Here is a 6297-nt window from a genome sequence, read left to right on the forward strand (position 1 = left end):
TTTCTTTCTTTCTTTCTTTCTTTCTTTCTTTCTTTCTTTCTTTCTTTCTCTTCCTTTTGTGTTTGTATGAGTTTAAGCCTTTCATTATACATGTTGATTCAAGGCCTCTGCCCAGCATGATCAGCCTAGGTAAGCCAGAAAGAAAACCCTGTCTTCGGATACAGATGCAGGTGCTCTTTGGGAGCTCATTCTTGTGTTCATTCACAACATACAGAGGCATGTGGACAACCACTGACGCAGCCTGAGAAGTCCTTCCATTCATCATTTAAAAATTGAAGACCGAGGAAGACAGACCTGAGACCTGTGGGGGCAGAAAAACTGACAGTGCTGCCATTTGGCTGCCCAGAGTGTCAATACTCAGAAGACTCTCAGATCCTCGTTAAGAACTGGAATGCACACTTGTCAGCGAGTTCTTGCTCTGGAGGTCCATCCCCTAAGAGCAGCCCACTGCTTGTGCTCTGAATCTGTGGTTCATATTTGGATATTTCCCAGGAACGGATGTTAGAGGAGTCGTGTGCTTGCAAAGCACAGGTCTGTCCACAAGAAGAAGAAATTAGAGGCTGACACTGGGCCCTCCCAGAGATGACCACTATGGGCAGTTAACTGGGAGACCTCATCTCCATAGCAAAATCACCATGGCTAGAACGCACACCTCCCCAACCTTCCACAGACAGACTAGGCCTCCTCCATGCACCTCAGGATTACAAGCCCTTATCCTGCTAAACTCTATCTGTATAAGATACAACTATCTCGCCTCTCTTTGAATCTAATATTCCCATGCTTCAGGCATAAAGTAAATTTTATGTGTTATTTTCCCAATACTTCCCTCACTGTCTTGTCAGGGGTACATTTTTAATATCTTGTCACTTTTAGGAGTGCAAAAGCTAGGCAGATGCTGAAATATCACTTTATGAAGGATTTCATGTGAATTTACATTGAAATAAGAGATATCTGTACTTGGCCATTATAGTAAGGTATAGACTCTTAGTGATGTTGGACAAACATTTCTGACCACAGAGCGCTATAAATAAGACTTTGTAACATAGCATCTGACAGAAATTCTTTCATTACTGTCATCTATGTATGATGGCAAAAGAGAATCTGTGGGAAATATTTTGAGTTTCTTTAAAGCCCAGCACTGGACTGGAGATGCAGCTCAGCCTGTGTCAGGCTCTGGGTTTCATCCAGTAAGTTAGGGGAAGGGCTGCTACTGTAGAATCTACTGCAATATTTATAATATTTAAGGTTATCTTTTTTATTGTCATTTTTCAACTTTGCCACAGTTGGGATCAGATAGTTGTACTCCCACATAAATTCCTATTTTATTTTATTTTATTTTTTTGTTTGTTTGTTTTGTTTTTGTTTTTTTTTTTCCGGTACCAGGAATCGAACTCACAACATCACGCTTGCCAGGCAAGCACTGTGCCACTGAGCTAAATCTCCAGCCCCTTAAATCTTTTATTTTTGTTTGTTTGTTTGCTTATTTTTTTCTGGTACCGGGAATTGAACTCACGACCTTGCGCTTGCCAGGCAGGTGCTGTGCCGCTGAGCTAAATCCCCAGCCCCTAGATTCCTATTTTAGAAAATACCAAAGTATTTTCCATTAATGCCTTTGGAATTATTTCTTTTTCTAAAGTATCGTCTCTTTTATTATTTCAATAAGTGGCCCTTTATATTTAATAATTAATAAAATACGCATGTTTTAAATTTATAAGACCAGTGCAGTTGAGAGAAACTGTTAAAAATCTGAGGGAATAAGAACACTTAAGGTAACAGTTCTAAATAGTTTATTTAAAAATTGATTGTCTCATGATACAATGGCAAGCAGAAACACCAAAATGACATCCAGGGTTTGAAGGCAGATTCATTTACGGCAATGGGCACTGATTGGGATCATTCCCAGAATATCAGGCCCTGATCTCTGGTGGTCTAGGGTTTATGAGATAAACAAGCAGGAAGTACAGAGGCAGAATGACTTGCCAGTTGTGGGTTAGTTTATACACTGTGCATCATAGTGATCAGCCTTTTCTAAGAGACAGAAGCAACTGGAACTAGAACAGGAACTATTGCCTGGGCAACTAAGAAACTGAAATATACTGGCTGGGGTGGGGGGCATTTTCTGTTACAATAAAGTAGTAAAATATAAAATGTTCAGATGTACTTCTCCCTTCTATTACTTGAAGAAAACTGTCTCTCGCTGAATTACCTACTGATAAATCCCTTTAAAAGCTGAGAAAAATGTATAGATCTGGATGTGCTGGCATATCCCTGTAATCCTTCCCCTTTGGGAGGCTGAGGCAGGAGGATTGCAAGTTTGAGTCCACATTGGGTAATTTAGTGTCTTAGCAAGAGCCTGTCTCAAAATTAAATACATAAAACATACACACATATAAAATAAAAGGGCTGAGATGTAGTTCAATATGAAGGCCCTAGGTTCAATCCCCAACACTGAAAATAAAATAAAATCTTAAAAAAATTTTTTTGCTCTCCCAAGTGAAATGTTAAGAAGTAAGAAGTATAAGGGAAAGTAAATAATTGTAGAGCTCAACTATTCTTTATACAAAAGGATAAAGAACTTTATAGAGTCCAAAAACATTTCCTAAAGTGTTTGGTCATTTACACTTTGATTCCTTGTTTATCTGTAGCACTGAGATAAGTCAAAGAAAAGCTAGAGAGCTCTACTTCCTTTTTTCATTCAACTACTCTAAGAATTTCAAACAGGAAGTTTTGTGTCCTCGACTGTCAGAGGTAACACTTGATGAATTTCTTTCTGTTTCTGTATTTCCGGCGTGCATGCCCTCCCCTCACCCCTGAGTTTGGGACTTGACTGTCCCCTTCCGGGTTGCTGAAGCCAAGCTAATTTTTCACATATGATGTTATTCAGGGGCTGATAGTCATTTCTTATTTGTATTTGTTTCTTCTTATCCCTATTTTGAAAAGGTACGCAGCATATGAGCAAAGAAGGTTAAAGAAAAAGTAGAACTCACTCAGTGGTTTTAAAATTTTTTTTAAATTTCATTTTTTGCAATTACTAACTAGGTAATTGAATATAGATTAGAGCAATATTTACTAATATTCTGAACGCTAATTATAAAACTGTTTTGGTGCATAGGCTTACCTTAAATGAAATAAATACAAATGAAATAAATTCATTCTGTTTGTCTTAAATGTGAATGTATTTACTTCTATTTAACACTTAACTAAGGTGTTCTTAGTAGCTATGAATTAAATATATCATTTATCTTATATAAATATAAGATATATATACACATATATCTTATATAAATGCATAGGTGTTTTATTTATTTATTTATTTTTGGTTTTTTTGGTTTTTCTCCGGTACTGGGAACTGAACTCACGACCTTGCGCTTGCCAGGCAGGCGCTTTTGCCGCTGAGCTAAATCCCCAGCCCCATGCATAGGTGTTTTATATGCTCCCGCACAACAGCTATATAGCTAAATAATGATTTATTCATGTGGTAGGATTCATGTAATCATTACAGAAATTGCTTAAAAGGTATTTCTATGTTAAGTGAAAAACTGGGATATATGTCATGGAAGATGACCACATCAGATAAAAATAAGTGCCGGGGATATAGCTCAGTGGCACAAGTGTCTACCTGGCAATCACAAAGTCCTGAGTTCAATTCTTGGTACCAAAAAATAAAAAAATTCAAAGACTCAATCCAAAAATGGGCATCTGAGATGAATACACACTTCTCAGATAAAGAAATACAAATGGCAAATAAATACATGAGAAAATGTTCAACATCATTAGTCATTCGAGAAATGCAAAATAAAACAATACCGAGATTTCATTTCACCCTAGTAAGAATGACTATCAACAAGAAATCAACCAATAGGGGCTGGGGATTTAGCTCAGCGGCACACTGCCTGCCTCGTAAGTACAAGGTTGTGAGTTCTATTCCTGGTACCGGAAATAACCAAAAAATAACAACAACAAAAACAGAAATCAACCAATAACAAATGCTGGTGTGGCTGTGGAGAAATAGGAACTCTTCTCCAGTGCTGGTGGGAATACAGACTGGTGAAACCACTGGAAATCAGTTTGGAGATTTCTCAGCAAACTAGGCCTAGAGGCCCCGTTCAAACCAGCTATTCTCCTTTTGGGTATTTTCCCAGAAGAACTGAAAACATCATATCACAGAAATATATGTGCACCCATGTTTATAGCAGCACAATTTATAATAGCTAAATCGTGGAAGCAACCCAAATGTCCATCCACCGAGGACTGGATAAGAAAATTGTGGTACTTTTATATAATGGAATATTACTCAGCTATAAAGAAAGATAAACTTGAGGCTTTTACAGGTAAATGGTCACAACTAGAGACCATACTCATAAGTGAACTAAATGAGACCTGCATGTGTAAACAACATATTGTCTCACTAGTGTAAGAATCTGAAAGAATAAGTAAAAATTTGGAGGTATGATAGACATTGTGAAAAGAAAGAAAACTGCACAAAAGTAAAGAACAACTGGGATGAGGGAAAAGAGAAAAGAAAAAAGGGGAAAATTATGTATATATGTATATACAAGATAGCTAACATAGTGGTACTACTGACTTCTATCGCTTTATTGAAAAGAATGATTAATTGTTTGATCCATCTTACATGTCTATATTTGTTTTCCTACCACTTTGAAGATATCAGTATGTAATACAACAACCATTGTTAATTTCCTATCACTTTGTCTGAAAAGCAGTATTGCTTGTATTGTTCTTGTGTTATTTTGTAAATGTAGGTGTGTTTGTTAATGTTTTCATTCTTTCTTAAAAAATAAAAATAAATAAAAATAAACATATTTGATAGAAAAAGACTAGTAGGAAATATAAAATACTAAATATGTTAGTATTTTTTAAGTAAGAATATATGTATTTACTTTTTTATAATATTTTGGGGGGTCTGTATTCATTTTATAACAGTATAAAAAGTTGTTATAAATGTGAAATATTGATCTTTAGATGACTTGCTCTACAACTTTAAATTTATTTAGTTAGTAATAAGTGTATCCCCCAAAATATCACATAATACAGTTCATAGGAAATTTATTTCCAGTTAAAATTTCTATGAATATATTTATTCTGTTAAATGAGGTACAACTCCATTGTTCACAGAAATATCAAACTGAACCCATTTTTTAATAATCTAGGAAATTAATTATTGGTATTTTCACACAGTTCAGCTTAGTAACATTGGTTTCAAGATTCTCTGGGAAGAATTTTGGAAAAATAAAAGTAAAGGTGAAGCCAGACACAAATATGTTGTTTAGGAAGATGATAATCCAATTGAATAAGTGACAGTCCAATTAGCAGATAGTGATCAAGATACCATTTCATATAAGCCCTGTGCAATTACAAAGAAAATCATAGTGTTAATGTTTTCAAAAGAGCTTTTCAGAATGAGTCAGGACACCATTAAGGAAATAGGACTTACACACATGTCAAGTTGTGCCCTGAGAAAGTCAACTTTTGTCATCCTTTCCCATTGCCCACTGCAGGCATCTAACCCTTATTTTTATGGACGCTTTTACAGTCTTTTCTTTATCATTTATTGCATGTTCCTTCTCAACATGCAGTTGGTGTCACCCACAAAGGACTTTTCACTGCTCCACAACAAATCGCTGCTGCTTGCGTATATGTGCTCCCACATTCCTTGCCGCTTTGGAACACACATTGCAGCTATCTGAACCTGTGTCTCCCAAAGTGCAATTCCCAAAAGCCCAAATAAAGTTATTTTGTGGTTTCCAAGTTTGAACTGGTCAATAATCTTCCCTCAAATTCAACATCTAGAAGTCAGTTCAATATTTTATGCTTAAAATTATAGTGGTATTGAACTCATACTGCTCATGAAGTTAATAAACTGTATATAATAGTGAGAAATTATAGTCAGAAAGTTCATTTCCTCTATAAATTTACCTTTGATTGTTAAATCCCTTGCATAACAAGGACCTGTATTCATAAAACTACTATTTGGAGCATTGTGTGGTAGTGACTCAGCTACCCTTTATTGCATCACCTCCTTTAATCCTCAAAAACTGGTAACTCTATTGCTCACATTGTACTTATGAGGCAATTGAGATTTAGAAAGATAAAAATGCCTCAGAGCCAACAAGTGACCTAAATTAGACTAGAAGTAGAATTATCTATTGATGGGCTTTTAAGTCTGAGATTTTTATCCTTATTCCTAGCTATAGCTATCCTTTTAGCTGCATTGCTCAATTAATCACACAGTGGTTTAAAGATATATATATATATATATTTCTTTTTTTTTTTTTT

This window comes from Chinchilla lanigera, unplaced genomic scaffold (genome assembly GCF_000276665.1).
Source record: "Chinchilla lanigera isolate Chin_1 unplaced genomic scaffold, ChiLan1.0 scaffold00091, whole genome shotgun sequence".
NCBI classification, from domain to species: Eukaryota; Metazoa; Chordata; class Mammalia; order Rodentia; family Chinchillidae; genus Chinchilla; species Chinchilla lanigera.